General features: G+C 49.4%; 1 protein-coding gene and 1 pseudogene across 1 annotated transcript in view; one reads left to right on the top strand and one right to left on the bottom strand.

Moving 5' to 3' along the window:
- The window catches only part of Cda5 (Chitin deacetylase-like 5), a 263,999-nt gene that overhangs the window by 165,947 nt on the left and 76,195 nt on the right, over positions 1-21,857 (bottom strand). The gene's annotated exons all lie outside the window — the stretch shown is intronic.
- Positions 1,427-20,408, top strand: LOC144133558 (uncharacterized; annotated as a pseudogene).

Raw genomic sequence — 21,857 nt, 5'->3', positions numbered from 1 at the left:
GACCCAGTGAACAGTACTCTCGCTCTCGCACAGCGGAAGAAGGGTTGGTTTTCCTTTCACAAACACAGGGGCATTTGGAGGACATCCGCAAACCAAGCACTGCGCCCTGACTCGCCAGTACTGGCCTCTCACTTCTTCACGTGACATTCGCTCGTGTCGCCCTGTTGGTGAGGCCACGTGTCTCTCGACACAGGCTGCAAACTAGGTCCAGGCGGCAAAGCGAACAGCGTCAGCCACGGGCGGACACACTCCACTGCCGTCGCCGCTATCTGTGAAGTTAATTGTTCCGCGTGCGCTCACTTCCACTCGAAAGCGGTTGCTGCGCCTTTGTCACGACGGCGTCGGAAAACGCGGGCTTTGTGCCGCTGCGCACAAAGACAGCGCAGTGTCGACACCCGACACAGCGGTTCCGTATAACAAGGCTTGGCGCTCGGACCTCGCACGTTGGCCTCGCGACGTGCGCGCTGTCGGCGCTACTGCAACCGAGAGTCGCGCGACAGTCACGTGTCAGAGCGAGCGGCCCTCTTAGAGATCGACGCAGCTCAACAGACGACTCCTCACTTCGCCCACTGAACACGCAACGCGCTTCCTACAGTTGAGCCTGACGTGCGTCAGGAAACGCAGCGATTCCCACAATTTGTAATTCATCAAAAGAAGACCGCACTTTACGTTTACAGATGCGGAAGGTGCCGAAGCGGGTTTCCGAGTGAAACAGAGTTTTAACACTTGCGAGAAAATGGGGCCTACAATATGCCAAAATTGTGACTAGAACTCCACAGGAAGACCATCTGGCCCAGGCGCTGAGCATCGTTTCATGGAATCTAACGCCTCGATTTCACCTGGTGTTGGCGGAGCCATAAGGCCATCATGAAGTTCAGCGGCAACCTGCGGCAAGCCTGCAAAGAATGGGTGTGCGGAAACGTCATCGCGATCGACCAGAAGGAGCGACTGAGCAATATCTCGGAAATGGACGAAAAAGGCACTGAAATTCCTGCCAACTGGCTGGGCCACACACCTGGCGGAATATGTAAAAGCAGGGGCACCTCGAGGGCACAGCAGCTCCTGGCGTGCAAACCGAAGCACCTCAGTATGAGCAGTTGGACTGTGTCGACAACGCCAAGCGGCCGCTGTCAAAGAAGATGATCGTAAAAGACGCTGGAGACGCTCCGAAAGCTCCTTTTCCATGCGCACATAAGCGACGATGGCGACGGGGTGCGCTGAGCTATACGCAGCTTCGCCGTCACTACACGCACCTCAGCTGAGCCGCGAGCCCTAAGGGCTCGACCAGAAGCTGCGCAATGGTGACGCCACTGCTCCTTCAGACGGTCCCAGTCACCAGGCACGGCCCCAACAACCGAAAAACGCAATGCCCGCGTTAGTCCTTCCCTCGTGCTGGCGTCGTGAAGGATGCGTACATCCAAACGCCATGGTCTGTGATGAGACACCGCAGCCGCCCGAACCCCGAGTGACAGAAGAAAGGGGCGATGGTCTGATACGTATGCCGGCGAGGATGGCAGCGTCATTACGTTATAGCAGCACACACTGTCCTCGAAAGGCCCGTCGGTGCATACGCCCTGTCTAACCTGCTCGATGATAATCCGCGACACCAAGTACCACAAAGACACCCCCATACAGGAGCTCATAAGCGTCTGTGAGCATAAACTGGTTGACTAGGCGACGCAACTCGCGCGCATTCTAGTCTGGCCCGCCCCTACCAGGGCCCTGCACATCAGCGACCGTATCGAGCACGCAGTTGAAATCGCCCAACATCACAACGTTACGTCCTCCAAGAAAATACATATCTAGATCTTTAAAGAATGAGTTTACCAAATTATAATGCGCAGGTGCATAGATGCAAAGGATTCTCAGGCGAAGTGCGTTAAACGTGCAATCGAACGCCAGCACACGTCCAAGCGCATCGTTGGTAACATGATGGTCTTGCAGGAGGATGCGGTTCAAACAAGAACGCCAACGCCGCTAGAACGCGTGCTGGCGTACGAAAAAAAAACATCGATGCCAAACCTACCATTAAATTCCAACACGCCACTGAGGCGAAAAAATTGGTTTCTTGTAGGCAGAGGATATCGCAACCCTAAAAACGAGCGAAAGCGACCACCTCGGCCTGATTCATAACCTTGCGGAACCTCTGCACGATAAGAGTACTGATGTTAAGGGTAGTCATTTTGGAAATTAAAAATAAAACTAGGAGCTGTGATGTCTAGGCAATACAATGCGCACCGCGAACGGTGCCAAACCACCTCACTTTTTTCGTAGGGTCGGACCAGAAGCGGCATGAGGCCTCCTTGGCCGACCAGCAGAAATGTGCGAGTCCATAGTCGATGCATGCGGACGCTTTAAGCTCGAACTCAAAGCGACCATCTCAAAATCCGAAGACAGGGTACTAGAAATGCTGGCGCTAATCCTCGATGTAGAAGAGGACGGCGACTGCACAGGTTCCGCGTCAGGAGATGGCCTTGACTCCTGCCCAGGAGAAATATTTGTGCGACACTAAACCTCGATGACGAAGGAGATGCCGACGGCGGCCTCGGCTCCGGCCCAGCCACGATGAGAGTCTCGTAAATGACGAGGTTGACTAAGAAGACGAGGACGACAAGCTGCTCTCGTCGCCATCGGTCTCAGATATGTTGGCGTTGTTGGTCAAAGCCGCAACGCTGACTGCGGGCTGCCGAGCGGGCTCCGAGAGCGGCTTTTCCCCAACATTAGAGACTTGCAGGGGCGCAATGGGCTCCGTAGAGGCAGGTACACTTGGAGAGACTGAGGCTGACAGTGCAGGCACATTTACTGTCGGTTTGCTAGGTGCATCACTGGATGCCTCAGCCGCAGGCACCGGTTCTTCCACACAGACACTCTGAGACACAGAGGAACCACCCGTAACAGCGTCGGTGTCGGAAACGCCGGGCTCCTTGATGCCTTCATCGGCTGCCTGTGCGGCCGGCGGAGGTGCAGGTCGGGCCGCCGCCTCAGAGTACGATCGAGGGCTTGATCGCGCATGCCACGGTAGCGTGTGGTTCACCACAACGTCGACACGGCAGCACACAACCTTGGCCATGGTGCCCAAACACCCCGCAGCGGGCGCAGAACGGAGCCGTGCACTGGGCTCTGAAGTGTGCAGTCGACCCACACTGCCGACAAACACGCTGCATGCTTTTGTAATCGCATGTGACGTTGTGGCCAGCAACCTTGATATAGTTAAGCACGGGCGACTCGGACTTCATTTGAATTTGGACGCACCGCGTCCCGGTGGGGAAAGTGGGACGCCTCCCCATGGTGCCGCGACTTACGTGCAGAACCTTGCCATAAGGGAAAAGAGCTTTGGCAAGGGCATCACTTGGTACTCTGGCGGCCAGAAAAGAACAGTCACCTGAGTCACCTGCGGAATCAGGGGGACGACAACGGCGCGTTCCTTGCCGATGATGAGGCAGGGCGCATCAACGATTGCAGCCATGGCGGCTTAACACTTCGCGGTTACTTGGTAATTGCGCCCACCGAAGTGCTGGACACAACAAACTTCTTCCAATCAAACTACGGAGTCTGTCGCATCGACGATATCCTCCGGACTAGCCCCCTCAGGGGCAACTACATCAAAGGCAGAAACCTCTGTAGGTGGCTGTCTCACCATATTGAGGCTCCCGCCAGCCGAAGGACACCCGACCAGAGATCGAACACCGACCACCGACGCAAGCCAGCGGCCGGAACACACAGCTCCGAAGACGCTACCACTCCGCCACGGCAAGAGCTGCGACTGACACTCCGGGTGGCTAGGCCACCCGGAGGCGTGGTGTTGTTGCCAGCGGATAGAGCATGCACGTCCCCTCATGCTTCACCACATTTCAGGCGAGTGGTTAACGTGACTGCCCTGAAATGAATGGATGTAAATTTTTGATCGCGATAGCATTGAAAACTAAATGTCAGGGCCAAAAGTTACGGAGTACCTGACTAGGCGCACAAACTTTAAACTAAGTTGGGGAAAAATTAAAATTGGTTTCTGGGGAGAGGAAATGACGCAATATCTGTCCCAAATATCGGCGGACACCTGAACAGCGCCGTAAGGGAAGGGATGAATGAAGTAGTGACAGAAGACAGAAGAACAGTGTCATAGTGGTGGCTCTGGAATTATTTCACCCACCTGGGGATCTTCAAAGTCCACTAACATCGCACAGCAAACGGGCTGCTTTTGCGTTTCGCTTCCACTGAAACGCGGCCGCCGCGGTGGGGTTCGAACCCGGTTACTTCGGCGCGGTTCGGGTGTCTACCGAGATATGTAAGACAGTTACTGCGCCATTTCCTTTTTTCAAAAGCAATTTTCATTTTCGTGACCCTCAGCGGATAATATAAGTCCACTTCGCCCTATGCACGGCGTCGGCCACATCAACTGTGGTATTGGACTGAAGGCTCCACCTGCTTTGTTCCAACGTACTCCTTCTTCTTGCCTCTCAGTAGATGCTTATTCCTTCCGTCCTATAACCGCCACAGACTTGTGGCGACTCTCTGCCTCTGCGATTTGAGGAAGGAATGGTTTTTTTTCAGATAGAAATATAAAAAGAGAAGTACCGCCTGAAAATTCTGTTATCTCTCAGCACAGGGACCACAGCGGCCTTCGCTTTTGTTGCGCGCAAAGAACTATCTCGAAAACACTGACAGTAGCTAGCCACCGCGTGGGTCGAATAAGCGGCCTCGAAGGGCGCGGAGGCAACCACTGTCGGACCATAAGCCGAGCGTGCATCGGCTGGTGCCTCCTACCGTCGCTCACTCGTGGTGGGTATCGTCAGGCGCGTCCCGCAGCCCTGCGCAAACTCGGCTGACTCGATGTTAGCTGGTTCGAAAAATAGTGATCGACTACGCTGGCGTCCTCGCACAAATCTAAAAATGATTGCAGCTGGGTGTCAGTGCGTATCTCCTGGCGACCTTAAAGTGCAATAACGAGACAAGCACCCTTGAGGGACGCACGCCGGTTCGAGAGGCGTTACGCGTGTGATTGCAGAGAGAATCGCGTGAGGAGGTCGTGCATGCGCGCACTCTGTCATTGGTGTAAGGCTCTCGACCACAGGACGTATTTACAGCGATCGCCATGCTGCTCTGCTATCCATTCATAAGTGGGTCATTCTTCTTAGGCCACGGCCACCGTGCTCTTACTTCACGCCACGCCCAACGACCATCCGCTCCTGGAGGCTTAGCGCCGGACGGGCCCCTGAACGCCACGAAGGGGCTGGGGATGCCCCTGTCACCCTGATGCAAGCTCAGACGCAGACCGGTACAGAGCTAGGGCAGGCCGTAGCTGAGCTCCAACGCAGCGTCCGCGTCCTGGAACACGGCCCACGCAAAAGAGTGGACGACATAACGATCCAATAGCCAAGGTATACAGGCGCATCAACAACATAAATGACGGCAGTGACGCAGAAAGCAACCTCGATGGCAGCAACTACTAATACCTCTAGAGACATCCCAAATCAATTGGAAATATGGCAGTGGAGCTGTCGCTCGTTTCATAAAAAAGGACACTCGTTGCAACTGTCCATTCAGATTTTCCCGACTAGGAACGCGAAATAGCGTTTCGCCTCCATCGAAACGCAGCCGCCGCGGTCGGGTTGGAACCAACTTCGTTTGTTTCACTGTTTTGCAATAGGAGGGATACTTGGGACACACTTTCGGTATAAAACTGTCTGTTCGCACCTCGCGGGGAAGCACATTACGTGCAGTGGCTAACCATTTAAGGGGGAGGGGGGGTCCACTTTAAAGTTGTGCCAGTTTTAGCGCAGCTCTTTCGTTCACTAGTTGCTATGCGGTACTTTTCTTCGTTTCTACCATAAAACAAAATTGTACCTCTTTGATATGGAGGACTTCAAGGCCTGAAGGGCCGTCTTTAGCGGCTCTCTCAAACTGCATCCCACGGAGTCCACTGCCCTCTCGTGTTTCGGAAGGCGGCAGTGCGGTGCAGTGCAAAGGGCGCGTCACGAGAACGCGCTGGGGGTCCGCACTGCTGCGTCTTCCCTCGACGAAAATACACGCGCGGCAACGCTTCCCGGAAGGCGCCCCCCGATGACACGGCGCGCACGACTCGTCGCGCGCCGCGGGTGCCTCCCGCGTGTGGTCCTTGTTTCCGGCCTTCCGAAAGAGCGGCGCTTTTTGCGCCGCAGTCGGGAACAGCGCATTCGCTGTCTGCCGCAACCCCGTCACGAGGGCAGCCAACACTCCAGGGGAACCCTCGGGTGGATCGAGCAGCTTCCCGCTATCATGTGGCCCCGTCATAATTATCGCCTATCAATTGGTCTGAGTTCGAACATCGTGTTCGAACACAACCGATTCTCGACCAGATAGATTTTTTTGTCACTTTTGAATACCTTGAGCGTTGGTTTATATTCCTCTGTACCCATATGGTTACGCTCGGGTGAGCGCGAATGAATAAAAATTTCCTCGATAAAGTTTATTACGCTTTTGATTTCAGAAACCTTGAAACAAAGCCGCAGCCTGGAGGTGGACACTACGCGAGTGCGAGGGGCGTGGCATATTCCGACTGCGTGTGGGGCAAAAGCGAAATAACATCACTAAACTTGCTGCCGCAAGAAGGCTCACATAGGCCCGCACAAGCGTAGCCTTTAAAAGCCTTACGAGCGTCTCGGATGAAAAGAAATCACGCACCGAAAAGGATAGACAACCTCTCGATTGAAAACGTTCCATCCCTTACAAGTACAGCCGTATGCTTCCCTTATAACGCCTATTAATTTTTCTTCACATTATTCACATTGCATTTGTTTTTACTTTGTTACAACTTGCAGACAGACAGAAGCCGTTTGCTATGAAACAAAAAGAATCCCCTTTTCATAATAGTGAGAGTTTATTACCTGGGTGTGCGGTGATTCAGCCGCAGCAAACGGTCTCGCATCACCACAAAGCCTTGGGCTTCAATCGCAGCACTAGACGATCGCTGCCCCACCCGCGCTGGAGCAGCGGAGTGACGAGGAGCAGGGAGCATAGCACCGGGGGCTGGGCAGTGACTGCCACGTGCCACGTCGTCACGGAGAGTAGCGATTTGATGGACGTCTCCCTGCTCTCTCCGCATGCGCACCGTTGTCGAACAGCGCGGTACACGGCCCAACGACCCGGAATGTGCCGCGAAATAGCTGCCTACGATCACATATTGTGGAGCTGTAAAAAGGAGCCGCCACCGGAATACATTGAGCAGGGTAGCACTCTGAACGCTGTTTTATTCTAGACAGATTTTTCCAACGGTAAGAAAATAATATTTTTTCTCAATTTTTGCTGCAATTTGCATCTTCGAAACAGTAAGGTGTTTCTTGATCCCTCGTATGTTTACCTAAAAACCTGGCATTTGGATGTTACTTTTTCCATCCATAGTGACCATATGTACGAAATTTCCTACGTCCCTGTAAAATATTAGCCCCGTGCATTTTGCACTGGATACAAATACCATTTCTTTCTTGAAGTCGAATATGCCAGTAGGGCAGAAAAAGACATCGTTTCAGTGGGAACAAAAATGATGCTCACAGGCGCCTTTGTTGCTAAGACGTCTATTTTTTTCGCCTAGGAAGCATTACAATGTTTTGAGTGCCGTATTCGTTCTTCTACTATTATCCAACACTATTGTCAGACTCAGCCGGAGTGCTGCGTTTATGTGCACACTGAAATGATTGTTGCCCCTCTTCGCAAAAGACGTAGTGTTCTAGGTTTGTACAACTGAAATCTTTTTCTCTGGCATACCGCCAGTTATTTACCCGCCGCGGTGGCTCAGTGGTTAGGGCGCTCGACTACTGATCCGGAGTTCCCGGGCTCGAACCCGACCGCGGCGGCTGCGTTTTTATGGAGGAAAAACGCTAAGGCGCCCGTGTGCTGTGCGATGTCAGTGCACGTTAAAGATCCCCAGGTGGTCGAAATTATTCCGGAGCCTTCCACTACGGCACCTCTCTCTTCCTTTCTTCTTTCACTCCCTCCTTTACCCTTCCCTTACGGCGCGGTTCAGGTGTCCAACGATATATGAGACAGATACTGCGCCATTTCCTTTCCCCCCCAAAACCAATTATAATTATAATTCCCGGGTTCGAACCCGACCGCGGCGACTGCGTTTTTATGGAGGCAAAACGCTAAGGCGCCCGTGTGCTGTGCGATGTCAGTGCACATTAAAGATCCCCAGGTGGTCGAAATTATTCCGGAGCCCTCCACTACAGCACCTCTCTCTTCCTTTCTTCTTTCACTCCCTCCTTTATCCCTTCCCTTACGGCGCGGTTCAGATGTCCACCGATATATGAGACAGATACTGCACCATTTCATTCCCCAAAAACCAATTATTATGACATACCTAATAATAATAATATTTGGTTTTGGGGGAATGTAAATGGCGCAGTATCTGTCTCATTTATAGTTGGACACCTGAACCGCGGCGTAAGGGAAGGGATAAAGGAAGGAGTGAAAGAAGAAAGGAAGAGAGAGGTGCCGTAGTGGAGGGCTCCGGAATAATTTCGACCAACTGGGGATCTTTAACGTGCACTGACATCGCACAGCACACGGGCGCCTTAGCGTTTTTCCTCCATAAAAACGCAGCCGCCGCGGTCGGGTTCGAACCCGGGAACTCCAGATCAGTAGCCGAGCGCCCTAACCACTGAGCCACCGCGGCGGGTGCATACCTAAGTAAAATTGATTTTTTGGGGGAAAGGAAATGGCGTAGTGACTGTCTCACGTATCTCGGGGGACACCTGAACCGCGCTGTAAAGGAAGGGATAAACGAGGGATTGAGAGAATAAAGGGAATAAGAGGTGCCATAGTGGAGGGCTCCGGAATAATTTCGGCCACCGGGGGATCTTTAACGTGCACTCACATCGCACAGCACGCGGGAGCCTTTGCGTTTCGCCTCCATCCAAACGCAGCCACCGCGGTCGGGTACGAACCCGGGAACTCCGGATCAGAGGCCGAGCGCCCTAACCCCTGAGCCACCGCGGCGGCTGCATACCTCAGGTATCTGTCTTCTTCATTCCATCAAGACATGGAGCGACTTAGCTGCTGCTGAACTGAACTGCTGAACCAACACAAACCGCATAAACCAAACACAGACCAGGCCACTTCAGCGCTTTTTTGCTTATTAACGGTAGAATATATTGAAGAAAACAAACATATAGGCGTGAATTCATGTAATTAACATATTTTGTGTGACATGTACAATCAAGAATACTTCTTGAGGATGAGACGTTTAAAACGAAAAAAAAAAATGTGTTGACATGAATGAGACGAAGGCTTGTCTGTTCTCAGCTGCCAAGTGTTTTCTCGCCCAAAAGAATGCAATTATAGAAGTTCTGACCTGCATCTTGAGCGAAAAACTGTCGCAAATAACTTGACGCGAACGTCGCATTAGAAGCGACTTCTTAATGTTTAGCGAAAACGTGGAAACAGAAAGCAGTAGAGCGTGCGACGGAGTTGGATTGCGTTGTCCTCTCACGGAAACGATGCCGCCTGAGCTGGCGATTAGGGTGGTGCAAATAAGTAGACGTTTTATTCCTCTGCTGCACTGCAGCTGCGTAATCGACTGCAGCGCATTTCTTTGAGTGCCACAGGCAGCTACACAGTGGCTGTTTCAGCCGTTGAGGGAAAGCAGGGCTCTCTGGGCAACTGCAACGCTGCTGCAGTTGCCCGGGAATAGCAGGGGCAGAACGAGAGAAAAATGGAAGCGGTGGATTTCGTGGCCCAGCAACGGGAGACGACGACGCCTCGCACACCGCGACTCGTTTCGCGGCAAAGGCGCACCTCTCGGCTTCCTCGTCTCGCGCGGCTGCGCACATATCGGGGCCAGCGACGCGCGAAAGCCCGGGCGGCGGCATCGGCGCCAAGGTTGCGCTCGCGGAGCTGATTACGCAGACTCCGTGGCTGGGCCATTGTCTGCCACAGACCAAGTGGGTCGATCGGGGGGCTCGCTTCTCGGCCAGCCTAATAAGAACGCCGCCGAGGAAAGCGGGTCGGTCGCTGAGGAGGCCCATCGGGAGGAGACGCGCCGAAATGACTCGCACACGGAGACGCGGCGAAATATGGGGGCGGCATTCCTGCAAGGACGCCGCCGTGCCGCGATGCGGGTAAGCGAAGACGGAAGTGGAGCTGAGGGCCTTTTCGGAAACCTAGACGCCACGTGTATGTCTAATATGTCAACGATGTTTGCCACTAGTTACTAGAGTGAAGCAAAAAGAGAATCTTTCAATCACGAATTACTGGTTCCTATATCAACCAGAATGCCTTCCTTTAATGAGTTATTTACAGCTTGCTACTGGTAATGGCTATAGCTCACCGTTAAACCAAATATGCTTCGGTACGCCTGAAGGATCTGTGCTAGGGTTCCTCTCGTTCGTGGCTTATATTACAACCTTTGTCCGTAAAGTTCCGAGGCTGAGTCAATTGCAAAAAATGCGTTTAACATTGAAACAGTTTGTGCAGCATCCCTTCGAAATAGTCTCTCTTGCAGTCTATAGCTTCCAACGCTTCTAGAGGTTTTGGAAACAGTTGAAAAACGCTTCTTTTGGTAGGGCTGTCAGCTCCTTTGTCGTGGCGTCTTCAATGGCCTCCACGCTGCCTATCCAGCGAGACAAGGAAACCGGAAAAAATCGCATGGGCAGAGTGGTCAGGCCAGTATGGCGGATAGATAAGCACAGTAATGCTCTGCTTGGCGAGAAATTTTGTCACGCTGAGAGCAGTGTGCGGCCTTGCGTTATCGTGGAGAAGACTCCATTGTCCGCTGTGCCCATAAGTCAGAGCGACGGCGTCGCAGTGCATCACGCATGTGTTGAAGCACGCGGATATAAAACTCCTGATTCACCGCCTGCCCTCGTGGGACGAACTCGTTGTGTATGACACCTCTGGAATCGAAAAAAAAACTATCAGCATCGTCTTTGTTTTGTCTTCTGTCTCCAAACCTTTCTCGACGCCGGAGAGCTTGTGGACAGCCATTTGGTGCTCTGCCTCTTTGTTTGAGGATCGTATTGAAAACACCATATTTCGTCTTCAGCAATGATGCTGTCGACGAATGCGGCAGCCTTCTCTGCCTCGGAGAGCAAATCAGCGCTCACTGATGCCCGCGTGTCCTTCTGGTCCTGTGTGAGGGAGTACGGCCAAAGTCTGGCATTCAGCTTTCGTTTCCCCTTGTTCTCACGCAAAATTTTTTGGCATGTTGTCTTATTAATGTCGAGAGGATCGGTCGCTTTCTTACTGTGCGATTTCTCTGATCCGAGCCACGTTGTTTTCATTCCGTGAGCTTGAAGGGCGCCCATATTGTGTCGTCTTCCACCGCCGTTCTCCCCGAAACGAACCTCTTGTGCCACTTGAAAAATCGCGCCCGCCATAATGTCTGGTTTCCGTAAGCGTCACGAAGAAGCTCATACGTCTGCGTGGCTGTCTTGCCAAGCTTCACACAGAATTTTGTTTACCCGCTGTTTGAAGTGGACGTCCATCTCTACACATTGAATCGCAGTAGAATGCGAATGCGACTAATGAAAACGTATTTTTCTACATGTAGTGCCATCTAGTGGCTGCCACAGCCCTTAACATAAACAGCTCAGGTTAGCCCGAAAAGATCTCGCTACGCATACGCACCAACATTTGTTTTGTGGATTGATTTCTAGAGAAGAAAATAAACAAGTCTCGAAATTTTACGGACAAAGGTTGTATTTACTTTCGGCTGGCAATTTTATCTAACGGCCACCCCATCATTGATAATTATCCTTATCTTTCGCAAAATAATTGATGTAGCATGAATCACTTCCCCTTGGGTGATTCTCCGAAACATTTGACCGCACCTGATTAACGGCGTCGACTGCTGTAATGTTTGTTTGGTGGAACTTGACATAATCGAGTGAAAATTCTCATCACTTGCCTGCATGTAAACTAACTAGGATTAGCGGCATACTTGTAAGTTCGTATCAGTAACTCCGTGTTTATAAAGAAGCTTATCTAAATGGGTGCCCCACATCGATACTTAGTTAACAACACTCACAGCATACCTAGGTACCTACGCTGGAACTTCAGTGATGCTCTTTTTTAAAATGACAGCTTTATGAAAAAGCAGTACGGCGAGGAAACACACAGGGATGCCAAATGAAAGACAGCTAAAAAATGGCCAGGCTTAGCTTCGTTAAGCCAAGAATGCATTGCATATCTCGATGGAGTTCCGTGCTGCTCCGTTGACTCGATAGGCTATTGACTCGATCGCCATTGAAACTGCCCGTGTAGCAGCGCTCGATCGCCTTTGAATCGATAGACTATCGGTTCGAGGGCCCTCGAAATGCCCGTGTGACAGGGGTATAAGACTGTCCCGGCGAAGGAGCGCCGCTCTTTTATACATATGCCGCGCGCGACCGCGCCAGTTGGGGCCCAGCTTTTCCTCCGTGACGTCACGAGCCAGCGCAGCGCCCCTAGCGGGAGGAGCGGCAGTCAGGTAGTGGCTGCGGCCGCGTGCGACCGCGCCAGTTGGGGCCCAGCTTTTCCTCCGTGACGTCACGAGCCGGCGCAGCGCCCCTAGCGGGAGGAGCGGGAGTCAGGTGGTGGCTGCGGCCGCGCGCGACCGCGCGAGTTGGGGCCCAGCTTTTCCTCCGGCTGTCGTGACGTCACTTCACGTGGTTTGGTGGCTGCCCGGCCGCGCCCAAGGGCTGAACTGAGTGATTGCAATATGCAACGCATAAAATGCACTAGAGCGCAACCTTAAGACTCGGACGAAGAAAAGTCCGGACACCACAGCGCTGTGGTGTTTTCTTCGTCCCTGTCTCGCTCTGTATTGCATTTTTAGCTCTCATGAATTACCAACTGGCCCGATAAGCCGCGCTTGCTAGACACAGTACGCCTTGTGCGGTGCGACGGCGGGAAAGTGCGAAATCTTAACCGGTAATAGTACTAGGAATTACAGCTGCACTGCCTGCAAAGGAACAGAATAAAATTGTAACGGAATTTCAATAGAACTAAAAATTGTTGAAATAGAACTGAGATAAAGTTGGAATAGAATAAGAATAGAATTAGAATAACACTTAAATAGAATGAGGCGTAAGTTCCTTAAGAGCGCTCGGTAATTTGTTTCTTTCTTTAATGCGAGATCCCGTTCACTGCCCCGTTGTAGCCTTACTGCGAGCCCGACGCAGGCGCTGCTGCCGCATAAAGCGGTCCAGTGCATGTATGAGGAGGCCAGAGTTTTTTTTTTCTTCGACACTCTCCTCTGCCTCGTATGGGTGATTCACGGCCGAGCTGTTCGCAGTGCTGCCAAGGAGAGACCCATGGCCGACCAGCGCCGTCTAACTGCGGCGGAATGCGTGGAGGAAAACGGCGACGGCATTCCGCGCGCCCTCCATCCAGCTGGCGAGACTGGCGCGTCTCGGCGGAACGAGCTGTTTCGACGCCTCTCGCATATCAATCAAGCAGCGCTTAGAAGCGGAGCAGAGGCCGTCGTGCTGACCCGCCGCGGTGGCTCAGTGGTTAGGGCGCTCGACTACTGAGCCGGAGTTCCCGGGTTCGAACCCGACCGCGGCGGCTGCGTTTTTATGGAGGAAAAACGCTAAGGCGCCCGTGTGCTGTGCGATCTCAGTGCACGTTAAAGATCCCCAGGTGGTCGAAATTATTCTGGAGCCCTCCACTACGGCACCTCTTCCTTCCTTTCTTCTTTCACTCCCTCCCTTATCCCTTCCCTTACGGCGTGGTTCAGGTGTCCAACGATATATGAGACAGATACTGCGCCATTTCCTTTCCCCCAAAAAACCAATTATTATTATTATTAGGCCGTCGTGCACTGGCCAGGCTTGTGGCAATTTCCCGGAGGATGCCGAAGGGGAGTGAATGGGCAGACGTAATCCGAAGACCCTTTGCGTGCTGACTGCTGCCAACGCTTCCTGTTGCTACGACACGCACTCGTTGTATTGAATCAACCCGTTGTAAACGTAGCCGCTGGACAGAGCACAGGAAAGCCTGAAGAGGGAGCGGCGGAGAGCAGCAGCGGATCAAGCCTGCCTGATGCGCGTCCCACCAATACCTCAAAAAAATTCTTTTATTTAGTGTACAGAGAGTCCATACACTTTTGCAATGAGGTCCACACACTTTCTATACACAAATTCTATACACTAGTATAGAGATAACAGAAATCATTTCATTTCATTTATTGATACTGTCAGCCTCCATAAGTGGCTGTAAGAGGAGTGGAAAAAGCAAAACGAACTGTACAGCAAAGTAAGTAATGCAGAACATGCTGAAAACCATAGCTATACATTAGTTAATCAAAAAATCGTCTCTGAAAGACACACATATAAAATTGTCGAAATCTATAGATTCATGGCCATACATCATACACTTTTAGTAGACGTTGGTCCATAGACAGTCTGTAGGTTATGAATAGTCAAAAGGAAGCAGTTATAAGAAGGGTGTAGAGTCTATAAGAAGTCCATACAAAGTCCAACGGCGATTTTTATAGGGGATGAGCGCGTTCGCTGTGAGTGATCAGGAGCACGCAGGACGCCCCGGGCTTCTGAAACTGCTTCCGAACGGGCATTTTTCTCTAAAGTGAAGTAAGAAGTGGCCGAAACTGGACGCACACTCGAGTTAATGAAACCAGCGGCATCGCCACAGCTTCACGGTCTGCTGGCTGGCCACTGCGGACGGGGCGGCAGCAATGGCGCCACTTGTAAAGCGTCGACCCCTGGTCGGAGGGAAGGTTTTCGCGAATTACGCCCACTCGGCACAAATGTGCATTCAGAGCGCGTTCACTTCCCCACCCGAGTCGATGCACGCCAGAAATTGCGGACTGTCCGTTAGAGCTGCACACAACGAATGTGAGACAGCAACTCCAGCGCTTTATGTCAGCGTACCGAATACCAGGAGTCTCCTGCCTTTGATTCCCGCAGATGTGCCTCTGAAGACGCCTGCTTATACTCAAACTGAGAGCAAACGACAAGAACGCAACCAGCGAGGCAGATGTGGCTTGAAAACGTTCGCTATTGGTGCGCTATGTCAACTAAGGCCTGCAAAGCACGCGGTGTGAAATGCATATAAGGAAGTGAGCATGTGCACTTCCCTTGCAGCAGAGCAAGGAGGCAGCCGGGGTCACTCACCTGCGAGGAAAAAAAAGGCGGTGTTAATTATTACACTGCTTTCGATTACAGACACAACGAATGCTTTCAAAGCAACAAGCTTGCATGGTTCTCCCTTGTAGAACACACACACACACACACACACACACACACACACACGCGCGCGCGCGCGCGCGCACACACACACACACACACACACGCGCGCACGCGCACGCACGCACACACACACACACACACTCACACACACACACACACACACACACACAACACACACACACACACACACACACACACACACACACACACACACACACACACACACACACACACACACACACACGCACGCAAACGCACGCAAACGCTCGCACGCATGCACGCACGCACGATACAGTTTTGTGAAGAGAATTCCCTTCGATATCGAATCTTCGACGAAAACTCGTATGGTCGAGGACAACCGTATTAAACCGTTAAAAACTGTTTGCCAATCAAGCAATTAAGAAGAATAAACGCGTCATTTCAGCTGCAATACGGGAGTGCTGATCGTGATAATTTAACCCCTGGCGGTGTTTAAACACGATGAAACCGACGACGTAAGGAGCCTCCGTGGAAACGGAATAGATCTCCGTCGCTACCACTAACGGTGGTGCGTCTGGTCGTTTGCGTGATTAATGATTCCAGGGGAAAGCATGAAGTAACTTCTCTTCGGTGGCCAGCACTCGCGCTTGCCCCAAACAACGTCTTTCCCTGTTTGTTTGTTTTTTAATGGATGCCATTATTTTCTTTCTAACAAAGAAAGGGGAAGCTGAAGCAAACGGACGATTCGCCTGATGAGGCCTTAGCTCCCCAGCATAGTTCGCAGTACTGCGCAAAAAGTAAACACGTTATGCAGGAAAAAGGTTCGCATATTTCATGAAAAGTAGCCACAGTACAGAAAAAATTTACACAGAACCAGATTTCGTTCACGCACAGAGAAGAAGAAATGGAAAGTATATGAAAATATCACAGAAACAATGGTCGCAACAGAACAATGAAGGGCAGTATACGCCACGATATAATATCAAGGCATGAATATATCCCAGCCGGGAAGTTTCTATTAATTAGATGCGATTTTCCATAATGCAGCATTTTATTCTTTCATTGAAAGTGTTTTGGAGAAGTATTCAGCTCAAGATTGATAGCCAATTTTCTGCTTGCCATATTCGATGAAGCTTTCTGTGTGTTTGGAGGTGGTACTATAGTATTGTGCGAAATTGCACAATATATTCGGTTTTTATGGATAGGCTGCAATACACAGCAGAAATAAACTTCAACTGCTCAAGCATACTACGGTTGTGGAAGAAAAGACCTGCAGCCGACAATCTTGGTGGAGCGTGACAGCCTAGCTTCGAATGCTCGCAACACCTTCTTTTGCAGGATGATTAGTTTGTTGCACTTGCTTTAGTCGTAGTACACCGGGCGAGAATCTAATAAGTTGGTTTAAAATTACAGAGTGCATAGTACATCGATTTTTTTGGCAGTAGCGACGACGCACGGAAAACAACGCCTAACGCTCCGTTTGCCCGGTTCCGCAGGTTAGTGCTTGGCATTTACACATCGAAATTTTTTGCATTTCTTGTCCGTCGCCGCTGCTGCCAACTGGTGTGTGCCCTGTTGTTCTGAAAATGTCAAAAGACGCGGCAAAAGTAAAGGATGAAATGCGAGCCGATCTGTCAAAGTTGAAAGAAGAGATAAAGCAGGAACTGAAAGCGTCACGAGAATCTGTCGAACGAAACCTACGCAATGAAATCCGAATAGTTCGCAATGAGCAAACTGAGATGATTAAGAGCATTGACCACGCCCATGCTGAAATTGAGGACCTAAAAAGGGAACTAAAAAATGAAAAGGAAAAGAACGCAAAGTTGGAGCAAATAACCAACGAATTGAGCGTGGCGTGTGCTGCTCTGGAAAAACAGACAAAGGAGCTCGAGAGAAAGCTTAATCATGCGGAACAGTATTCACGAAGGTCGAACATTGAAATTAAAGGTGTCCTGAAGCAAGACGAGGAAAATGTTCTTAATCTTGTTACAAACCTTGGAGATGCTATTCATGAACCTATCACTGAGTCGGACGTAGCGTGTTGCCATCGAGTGCCCACTCGTGACCCTAATAATTCAAACATTGTTGTTCAATTTAGATCCCGTGTAAAACGGGACGCAGTGCTGGAAAAGGCGAAAAAAGTACGTCTGACAAATGAGGACATCAGTGTAGATTGTTCTTTGCCAACTTCACCACCGATTTATGTAAATGAACACTTGACACCAGACAACAAAAGGCTTCTGGGCGCTGCGATTGCGAGAAAGAAGGAGGTCTCGTGGAAACATGTGTGGACGAGGAACGGCACTATTCTAGCCCGCCAAACTGACGATTCTTCGGTGGTTCACATTTACACACAAGCAGACTTATCGAAGATGAATTAGGGACGCCGTAAAGCAGCACACGTGAAAATGGCTCTTCTAACATTGCCAATGGAGGAATCGCCACTTTTCACACCTTCACAGCTCAACGCATATTTTTCGCAAAACAGACAAATGCTGCCAAATCATGCATTTGAATATGCAATCGGCCGTAAACAAAGCTGACCAACTAACATACTTTTTATGCAGCTTAACCTGTCCCTTTGATGTCATTCTATTAACGGAAACATGGTATCGCTCAGACGTTGACGTCATCCATCTTCCCGGGTACAGATCATTTTTTCTTAATCGTACTACGAAGCGGGGCGGACGCGTAGCAATGTTGATCAAAGAAAACTATTCCTGTGACATTTTATCTGATCACTGCTTAAGTGACGACGACATAGAAATGCTGGCAGTTAGGTGTGGCGGTCAAGCTTTTTGCGTTGTTTATCGTCCCCCACATGGCAATCTAGCCAATTTTTTTGGCAGCTTCGAACACGAGTTATCTTTTCTTTCTGAAAACTTCTTGGCGTGCATCGGGGGCGATTTCAACATAGATATGAGCACAAGCAGTTCAGTGCAAGAGCGCATGTAGTCACCATACAAACAGCTGGCTTCCAAAATAAAATCCGCGGACCTACATGTGTTACCTCACATTCTTCTTCTTCTTTGGATTTACTAATCACCAATCGCGAGGATGCGTCATTTGTCGGTCGTATTGCGATAGACATTAGCGACCATCTTCCTATATTCGTCCGTCTTCAAAAAGAACCTTTCGCCAAGACAGCCTTGAAAGTCCGTCGACAGCTACTTTCCCAAAACCGCCTTGACCATTTCAGGAACAGTATTTCACTTGTGAACTGAAATCCTGTTTTCCAGAACACAACACCCGATGAATCATACAGTGAGCTCCTTCGGCTCTTTCTCCCAATTTATGATGAGTGTTTTCCTATCGTTGAGATGAAACCTTCAAAAAAAGCACGAAAGCCATGGATGACTGCTCGCCTGGTACGACTGGTAAAAAAGAAACATAAGCTCTTCGCGACTTTCATAAAAAGTAGAGCCCCCACAGTGTTAGCCACTTATAAGTCGCTAAGGAACCGCTTAAATAGCGAAATTAAATCATCCAGGACTGCCTACTATAATAATTTGTTTAATGCGCATCTCTCCGACCGCCCGAAAGAAAAGTGGAGACGCCTAAATGTTCTGCTAAATCGAAATAACCAACATCAGGACCTCGCGAGCCTAGTTATGCATGGCAAGGAAATAGCTGGGCCGTCCCTTGCAAATGCCTTCAACCAATATTTCACTGAAGTTGGAAGCAGTCAGTACAATCCAGGTATGTCTCAATTTTTGGGCGACAGGCTAAACGAATCGATGTTTCTTGAACCAACCGACGAAGCTGAGGTTTACTCAGTGTGCAAAAGTTTAAAGAACACGACAAGTCTTGACCCAAGTAATATTCAAAGTTTACCTGTAAAATACGTACTACCTTTGATCGTGCCATGCCTCACACATATTTACAACACCGCGCTTCGCACAGGACGTTTTCCCGCTGCCATGCAGGTGGCCAAAGTTGTGGTTATTTATAAAAAGGTGATAAAAACGTTCTAGGAAATTACAGGCCAATATTTGTACTACCTTTTTTCTCCAAGGGGCTAGAGCGAATAATGCATCGACGATACTACAATTTCCTACAGAAGCACTGTGTAATAGCCAACTGTCAGTATGGATTCACCAAGCATAGATCAACAGAGCATGCTCTGCTTGATCAAAAAAAATACATATTAAATAACTTCGAAGCTCAACACCTCACCTTAGGTGTCTTTGTAGACTTTAGCAAAGCATTCGATACACTGAATCACGAAACTCTGTTTAAAAAACTCGACCACTACGGTATACGTGGCCACGCCCTCTGTCTCATTCAATCGTATTTCAGTGCTCGTCGCCAGTATGTCGCTTTAAATCGATGCTCTTCGGACTTGTTAGCAATCACAAACGGCGTGCCCCAGGGCAGCCTTCTGGGGCCACTCCTATTCAACATATATATTAATGACGTATGCAACATCAGTAATTTAGTTAAATACATCATATATGCTGACGACACCAGTCTATTTTTGTCCTCACCTGACATTAAAGAACTAACTAGCAGCGCAAATACAGTTTTGTCATCATTATCTGAGTGGTCATCTTTGAACTCATTAAAAATAAACAAACTAAAAACTAAAGCTTTATTGTTCCATCCGAAGGGGCAGCATATAGGCAGTGTGCCACCACTCTACTTCGACAACGCCCCCATTGAGTACGTGGAAACCTTCACATTACTCGGAGTGGTATTTACTGCTACTATGTAGTGGGACGCCCACGTAAGCAAAGTGTGCCTATCCCTTTCCAGATATATTGGCATAATTTCGCGGAATAAACATATTCTACCCGCCAAAACCAAGCATAATCTGTACTATGCGTTCTTTTATTCTTATGTATCGTATTGCTTCCTTGTATGGGGACAAACCACAGCATCTAACATCCAGAAGCTTCTAGTACTGCAAAAAAGAATACTTCGCGTAATTGCTAATGTACCGTATGATGCTCCGACACGTCCAATCTACCAGCAATACAGAATGATACCCGTAACAAGAATGTTCGATTACAGGTTTTCATTGTTCTATAAAAAAATAATAGCCGAAGACGACGCATTTTTTTCCGGGATTGTGACACTTACACCACATCGGACACCGTATGTGACACGACAGCGTATGATCTATTCATTACCACGATGCAGAACAAACTATGGCTTTTCCACACTAAAATACATTCTTCCGAAATACTTGAACACGCCATTTTACGACACGTTACACAGCATGTCTGTCTCGGCTATTCGAAATGTGTTTTCAAGCTAGGTGCCACAGTATGTGTACCCATGTATAGAACTCTATTGCATTGCACTGTAAATTTTGCGTAAAACCTTTATTCTGTTGTGCGGAAATACTACTTGTCCATGCTAATAAAAAAAAAGTTTCCTTTCATGCATGTATTTGAAGAAAAAAAAGTTTCTTTTTATGCACGTATTCAAAAAAAAAAATATTTCCTTTTGAGCATGTATTTTACACGCCTTGTCTTTCCATGTACCTTTGCGTTGTTACAAGTGTCTGTAACCATCACAGTCGCTACCAAACTGCCTCTTTGTAGGGGTGGCGAGGCTTGTCAAGCGGTCGTAATGACTGCTTTTTTCTTGCCACCCTCAGTTTTGTAAAAGAAGCTGAAATAAAGTGATTGATTGATTGATTGATAATTTCGACCATTCCGGCATGATATGGGTTGTTTTATAAAGAGATCAAACTGTTTCGCATAAATCAGATATGATATTGTAAACGTGCGTATCCGAAGTAAGACTCACAAGGGTGCTGTTGCGGGCTAGTTGGTTTAACATTGCTTAAAGGGAAAAGCGAAAACACAAGACTCGGAGAGAAACGCACAACACAGACGGTGTGTTCGTCTTGTGTTTTCGCTTTTCTCTTTTAAGCGAAGTCAGCCTCCCAAGAATATGTCACAGCTAGGTTTTTAAGTTTTTGTGCTCCCGTAACGAGTATTAATCGTGTCGCGTTGAAAGGCAGGTGAGACTGTAAGGGTGCGACTAAGTAATCTAGTTAGGTTATATTGATCATACTTTTTAGGACCCGCACTGAAATAGTACGTTAAAAAGCTTAGTGTCGTCCGGATACATGACAACGTTGGTATGATGTAATGTATGGCATGCATCGTTAACATGTCTAAGAAATAATGAAGGCCTTAACATGTAAACCTTGCTGAACACCATGGATTACAGCCAGCTTGTTGGAAAAGTTTGCATTTATTCGAACGCGCTGGAAGAGATATTCTAAATACGGCTTGTCTGCAGGGAAAGTGAAATTACCAGGCGAGACACCGCATGAGTTACAGAGCTAGTCGATAGGTGGGAAAATTGTCAAACTTTGAACAGTGCTCCAGTAGCACATGGCCCAGATGCACACTTTGCAACTATCTGCGCTGACCATGAGTCCCACCAAATGCGGTCTGCAATCCATGATCGGCTTTCTGCTTGCACGCAAGAGGCGAGCCGCCATTCGCAGTCTGCACCTACGCTGTTTGTGATGATGTTAAGAATCGACAGAATGTGATGCAGTGAATCACTGAAATGCAGAGTCGATGTTCATGACGCAAAAAAAAAAAGAGCAGGAGCCCGTTTCTTGTGACTGGTGACTTTTCTAAAACCGAAGATGGAATTCTTTCGAATAGGCGGCGGAGGGTGAGACAAAATTCATTAACTCGAAGTTTATGCTCTCAGCCAAAATAATTACTTTCGCTCCACATTTACAAT

This window comes from Amblyomma americanum, chromosome 5 (assembly GCF_052857255.1).
Source record: "Amblyomma americanum isolate KBUSLIRL-KWMA chromosome 5, ASM5285725v1, whole genome shotgun sequence".
NCBI lineage: Eukaryota > Metazoa > Arthropoda > Arachnida > Ixodida > Ixodidae > Amblyomma > Amblyomma americanum.
This window is presented reverse-complemented; position numbering and strand designations above follow the sequence as displayed.